The sequence below is a fragment of the Anopheles moucheti genome, chromosome 2 (assembly GCF_943734755.1).
Source record: "Anopheles moucheti chromosome 2, idAnoMoucSN_F20_07, whole genome shotgun sequence".
NCBI classification, from domain to species: Eukaryota; Metazoa; Arthropoda; class Insecta; order Diptera; family Culicidae; genus Anopheles; species Anopheles moucheti.
In genome coordinates, this window is record NC_069140.1 from 7,033,789 (window position 1) to 7,041,419 (window position 7,631).

The window sequence follows — 7,631 nt, forward strand, 5'->3', positions numbered from 1 at the left end:
CGCCATCGTATTGGGATGGCATACTCCTTATGTTATAAGTAGCTACGTGAAAATTATCAAAATACTACAATTTTGATCTTTGAATCCAAATTTTTGTTTCTGTTTAGTTATTGAAATTGACTAACAAACACAACATGGTCTATTTTACATATAAAATTAGACTTTAAGTGAATTGGAAACTAAGAGTTCACCATGTAATAGATACGTCTTATGAATAAGCCCCAACAAACTGAGGAAGAACTGCCTTTAGGTAAAACCCTGATAAATCTGTGGGCATGAGATTTCATCGATGGTCCCGACGGTGAATATTTGATTCTCTTCATGATACCCATACAGATCTCATTGTTTTGGTGCACTTTATGATCTAAAGATCCTTTAAAAAAGCGATTCTATAACCATCAACTTTATTTAATTTTTTGACATAATAGATCCATGATGAATATGATCATCATCAATAAAGTTATCTAATAAAATTTATGACACTATTTTACAATGAATTTTTTACCACAAAAAAGGTTCTACTTGGACTTTTGAGTAAGTTAGTATTCATGCGCTTGAACCAAAATGTTAGCAGCACTCGAAACCTAAACTGAGATTAACAAATATCCAACATTACTTAAGCATATTTGTAGAAATCCTCACGAAATTTACAAAAAGAAAAATATTTGCCTTTAGCCCGCGTTTATCATTGTCATACAAATAAAGTATCCCAAACCCCAAACCACCGAATACGATTGTTAAATGGTCAGCTTGTCGTAACTAATACGATTATTCACACGCCCTGGTGCAGCTACCCCGTTTGCGAGATCTTTGGCCGCTGCTGTTACTTGACCAAGATAAACACTTTGAAACCCGATTTCTTGCTTGATTGATCAGCCCTCCCGATGGGGGGTTCGTAATTAGCGCAAAAACCCATGAAATCCCATCCGAACGCCCAAACACCTTCGGGCATTGTGTGCGATGATCGAATCAGCTACAAATTATTGACATCCCCGTCGAGACACCTCGCGTGGAAGTATTTGCTCTGCTGAATGATGATTTTCCATTTCCTCGGACAATTGCTCGACCAATCACTGTTGCTTTTGCCCGATGGGTGGGATAGGGGAGCGGGATGAAAGATGCATGGGGGGGGGGGGATGACGTTTCAGGATGATACGCGGAACTCATCCCAAAGGGCGGGGAAGGCAAGTAGCACAACGGGGTACCAATTGTCGTTCACACCGCCGATGGAGTGGATGGAATGGAAAGGAAAATGATCATTTCCCGCCGTTCAATTGCTACGCATCGTCGACGTGATCCGATGCAAATCACAGTTCGGTTGTCCGCTCGATATCAATCGGGTTGAATCTTTCTCTCACGGTCCTGGGCTAGACGGTAATTGTCATGTCATACAGCCGCGTCCGCGTACGACGGTGGTATTATTCCCGATAGGAGGGTCACCGCTGTTGATCGTCTGTCTAATAAGAGATTCGTTTCCTAGTAGGCTACTGCCGTTTGCCGTACGCTCACAACCATCATCATCATCATCATAATAGAACCATAATTTAAATTTGTAAAAATCATCGTCCAGGTACCGAATATACCGGCGCGAAATAAATAGTGAAACAATTGCAAATAATGTTGCCTTGTTTGAAAATATGTTTCGTTAGATGAAACATTAAAACACAAAAAAAAATACATGGGATCGTCCAGATTTAAATACCCCGCAGAAGCCTATCCTTTCGCATCGTTCCCCAACACCGAACCGTACCGCTCTTGTAGCGCTAATAAATTCAATGATAAATTTTCCCAAATCACGCAAACCGAACATAAGCTTAGGGAGGAAAACTTAAACCGGACACCTTTTCCGACCTTCCATCGTTACCGCCTTAATTTCCACCGTTTCGCGAAAGGAGTTAGTTTCCTCAAATGCTGCCCATTTTATTGCTCTTTTCCTGCAGGTTTCCCCGTGCGGACGATATGCAAAACATCTCCCCTTTCGGTCAGTTCATGCTGACGCTTCATGTTTTACTACAACATGAATAAATGTTTGCTCAGTATGCAAGTGTTTTCCTTTCCCAAGCGAGCAGGATCTTTTATCGTTTTGGGGAGGGCAGCTTTTTTAAGGTGGGAACGTGCCCTGTGGTACATTGGGTTCTAACAGCTCGATGGTCTTTTGCCGGGTCCGGTTTATGGCAGCGATGGGAAGGTGTTTAAAAATTGGTCTATGAATAACCGAAAGGTTCGAGAAATTTATAATCTGTGAAAAACATTTGTACGTTCAAGAAATTGCAATGTGCATCTTTTCACATGCACAATGCGACAGATGGATACGGTTCCAGGTATAGGATACATTTCACTACGCAATTCGCAATTCATCCTCTGCCAGTATGGAATATTTCAGTTCATCAAAAGGCAGTTGATAATTATTGATGTATTTCTCCAGACTTGTCGCTGGATTTATTGAAGATGACTCTACGGCCACCATTGCTGCTAGAAATCTGTCAGCCATAATGGTATGGATGGATATGTTGGAAGTGTAGTTAAGTTGTACAAACAGAGCACTAGTATTCTTTTGTGAACTGAAACTAAGATATTCTTGTTCGGCAATGTACCAACAGTGCTACTGTGACGACCTTCAAGTCAGCTTGAACTTAGTGAAAGTGTAACGTTAAGAGGATTTAGGTAAACGTCAAACAACTCAAACAAAACTCTGTCTGTCAAAACGTTTATGAATAAGCAGCAGCATGTAAAGACGATCGTTTATTTTATTTTTTTTTGTTTTGTTAGAACGGCCTGGCCGTATCGACTTATTTTACCACGTAGCCGGATAGTCAAGTCCTTGCTATGGGGGATTGGTCCGGATGGGATTTTGGTCCGGGCCGTTCGTGTGAAGACCGGCACCGCTACCATCATGCCACCGGGTCGCCCCAACGATCGTTTATTAATTGATCTTAAAAATCTGCTCTTGTTCAGAATTCGACGAAGATAAAGCACCTGCTTGGCGAAGGCTCTGACCGTGTGTTAGAACACGTCTGGGTTGACATTGACATTGACGATCTTGAGGTTGAAGAAGAGTTCTGCTACCATGATACGATCGTAACTTCAGATTCTAACCTAAGCAACGAAATCCGTAGGTGCATTGTGATGGCCTCCTCAAACTCCTAAGATCTATAAGACTCCAATAAGACACGAAATGAAGCATATATCGTACCCTGATACGTCTTGAAAGATATGGGCAGAGGACGTCAAGATCTCGCCATTACTGCGTCTCTCGGAGGGTACTGCGGACCATTTATGGCGGTTCTTATGAGCAGACATCCTAACGGTCCCACCAGAATGGTGCTCCTCATCGACGCCTTCGGCACAACTCTTAGAGGATCGCAGTGAATTCGTCGGCTGGGTCAAGTGAAGATTGGCTTGTCGAAGATTGGGAGTTTACTAGAAACGGTTGGTATCCTGGCCATATCAGCACGAAGAAGAAGAAAAGAAGAAAAAGGCAAAGTCCACATGGATCTCAACCCAAAAGCTTCTAGATCTAAAGAGACGAATTCATTTTCAACATTAACCACTTAACATTCCTTACCAGAGATTGCAACTTGACAATTATATTTAATTAGACTTTCAGATGAAGAGTCCCGGTCGTAAGTTGGGATGCTTTGCAGATATTTACTTTTGGGAAATTGTTTAAATAAGATTAAAAAAAAATGAAGCCAAATAATTCTCGCGCCTCCGTTTTGCAATATATTATTATTTATTAACAGCTTTTTAGAGGCTTTATTGGCAGCTTAAAATAATTATTATCCTCCACAATGCCATCAATGAACGATCAATATTTGCGAAACTGAAAGCTCCCGAACCAAAACCCGCAACCGTATTATCACGAAGCGGAAATGCCACAAATTTCATAATTAGTCACAATAATTGTGCGACCGCGCTAACTTTAACAGCTTCGTTTTGTGTCAAGCCAACGTGGTGCCACCTCGCAGACGGTACCCCCCGGGAATGGTGGTGCGGTCCTAAAATGAAGCGTTGTGGATATTTAGCAAGCCAGGGCAAGGTGCTACTACGCTCGTTTGCTGACCAGCAACGCATTTTGGCTTTCGCAGACCCGTTAATGTTGCGTTCACGGTCACCTCGGCGAGTGTGATTTTGGTGAAGAAACAAGAACTTCCACTGCCCGGGAGCGTTGCGTTGCGTTGCTGGCGGACAAAGTCGTCTTGTCCCTACGCAAAATGTGGTCAAGTGGCAGCAAATAACGAAACAAAAACAAAAATACGAAATATCCCGCAGTTCACTAATTGAAAGAGTAAAGAAGACTAATTAGCCATCATTATGCGTCTATCCACACGATGGTGTTTTTGTGCGCCGGAAGCGTCAAAAGGTACGAAGGAGTGTTTGCCCTGTTGTCATTAAATCAAACACGCAGGACGCGAAGGTCCCTCGATTTGCGTAAAACGGGAACGGGGTTTTCCTTTCGGCGGAGGAGTGTTGGGGGAGAAGGGGATTCGAGTCGCCCTGTGGAACGGATGTAGCTCATCAATTCATGACGCATTGCGCGCGATCTTGGTGAGCCATTTTATGTGACCATTATTATTGAGAAAAATTCGCACTTTACAGCTTACAGTTTACGTTTACTTCTGTTTTTTTTTTTGCGACAACAGCACCGAACGACGGAACGGTTCCGAAGGGTTCAATTCATGCGCGCCCCTTAGTGCCACTCATTAATCTTCTGTGTCAACTGTGTACATTCGTGTCGTAGCGAATCGTATTTTGACAACTAAAAAACCGTGTAACAGAGTTTCAATTTATCGTGCGCATGGCGCACCACAATTGGAACGACATTTTGCTTGTGTTTTGTGTGTTTTTTTTTAAATGTTCCTGTTCGTGGACATCGTGCAACCGAAACCCACCACTCACGACTACTGCACTCATTTTCACGCATCCTGAATCATCGGGTCGTGGATGGGAAAATGCGCCACCTCAGCACGACACGTACGTTTAGTTGATTTTGTGTAGCAAACGGCAAATGAACCATTCCCATTCAGTGGCAGCAGCAGCAAGCGAATCGAATTGGGACATGATTTTAAATTTATCAACCATTACCGGAAGTCACCGTATAAGCGGTGAGTCGACAAAATGGGAAACGAACGAGGTCTTGAAGGTATGCTTCGGTTCCTTTTTTTTCTCGCGTTGCCATTGATGCATTGTTACTCTCGGGTCCTCACTTGTAAGAAGTCATTGCGCCAGCCGGCTGTTCAGGATGTTCCATTCCGTCCTTCTCCCGTACAGCTCATTTCGGGGTGAGCTTACAAGAAAAGCCACGCACACAAAAGGCACAAACTACTCCTTGATGATGTGGTGTGTCCTGCAGGCGGGAGCCGATGTTTACACCGTTGGTTAAATATTTACCCCTGCACCAAAAGGGGCACGGTTCATTATCGGTGACGAATGGGAAATGCATACTAACACCACACGCCGCTGGATCTGCATTCGTGCTTGCGTGTGTCCAATTTTTGAGAGCAGATGCAGAACCGGCACAGAAGCTTCCGCGCATCGTCGATGTTTGACGGGGGCAACGGAACGGGCACACGGGGGAACAGGAACTCCCGGACAGAAACCCACAAACCCCGCGCTTGGGTGGCCGCCGTGATGCATCTACGGAAGCGCAGTGCGCAGACCACCAACGGAGTGTGGGGTTTGGGGAGGAGACGGAAATGGGCCAAGTCACCGAAGTCGAAGTTTGGCCCGGCAATGTAACGACCCATAAAATGAGACCCAATTGGCATCCTATTGAGCCGCTGGCAAATGCCGATGATGATTGAGCACCGGTGGAGGTCTTCGGCTTGGGTTTAATTTAATGGTCGGGGTTTTTTTTGTGTGTGTAACGAGCCACACATTGATGAGAACTTTTTGGGTGAAAAGCTGTAACCAATGTTGGGGAAATTCCAATGTTTCCAATAAAGGGTAATCGGAAGCGGTCAATGCAGAGTTAGGACAACAAGGGAAATTGTTTTTCGTGCTGGTGGAAAGTGGGAAATTCTCTTGAAGGAAATGTTCTTCTAAGGGTTTTATCAACTTTAAATCAATTTTAACAAACGTCTTCGTGAAACCGAAAGGAATGTAAAAATACTTGAAGATAGAATATATGCTCAAACAAAAGGAAATCTTTTACTTATACCTTTTAGCCTGATAGTGTTTTGTTATAACGACGAGCCAATGTTCATTATTCAAGAAAATTATTTTAATAATAGTACTCATATTCTTTCATTATTTAGATTTGATTTTGATTTTCCAAATAGTGATTGCAAAGTGTGATTATTTATTTCTGTTAATGTTCTTATCGTTGCAGTACCTTCTCTGAGTGACGATCTAAGGATTGTTACTCGTTTGGGTGATTTCAAGTAAGTGCACGTGGTGTTGGTCTCAATCTCTACCTATATTTCCGTAAATTAGTACTATAAATTATACATTCTATATAATAATTATATTTTATTATTATTATTAGTATTATTATTATTATTATTATTATTATCATATTACTATATTATATTATTATTATTATTATTATTATTATTAGTATTATTATTATTATTATTATCATATTACTATATTATATTGTTATTATTATTATAACATTATAAATTATTTTCCTGTGATTGAATTCTTCATTGGGGAATTGGGAATACTAGAAAATTAAACCTACTTCTTTCATTATCTCACAACACAAATCTTGGAATCAAATGACTGTGTCAGTTGTAGACCTACTGTATTTTCAGTTTCATAGTACAGTAGTGCTAGTAGAAACAACAGATCTCTTAAGAGTCCTACACAATTGGGAATCTTCCTCAGAGTTGCAAGCCAAAGCATGATTTAACTCGGAATCCTAGATAATAGACTCATATTAAGGAGTAGATCTACTAAATGCATCATTTTACACATCATTCGCCCTTTTTTATTTCATGAAGTACGGACTTTGCATTGTATTATAAGGACTTTGAGCTTTAGGTTTTATTAGTCTCGTCGGCATTGCTTATAACTAAAGCTCACATTACATACAATTCACATTGGGTGTTAGACGATTCCTTCTCCAAATAGAGAAAGGGCACCGGATGAGAGGCACTCAGCATATTTAAAAGAATAATCAAGCAAGCTTTATAAAATATTTCACAAACGTGTTCGATCTTAATTGATCGTCTCTTTTCGGTTCAACACCGTTCATACTGTTACTGCCATTTTCTTCGCTTTCCGCGATCGATCAATCAACCATAAACCACACGCAACAATTCAATTGCCGCGTACACGTGCAGGAAAGCGCGAGCAAGCTACCAGCAACGGGTTTGTTGTAAACTTTTGGGTTTTAATGACAAATAATGCGCACCCAACAAAATGGAACGCGAGCCATGAATTAAACATAGTCCACACATCGTAATCCATTTTCATGAACCATACGCCGGCAGATCAAAACCTTAGAAACCACTGTTTGGACAACAAGGTTCCACACATGCCCCTCTTTGAGGGAAGACTACTCAAATATTTTGATTTTTAATCGTTTATTTTTGTACCAGTTACGTTGCGGGGTTAATGGAAAATTAAATCAAACCGCTGTTACTGTTGCTTCTGCGATGCGACGCGGCTCGTTCCGTGCAGAT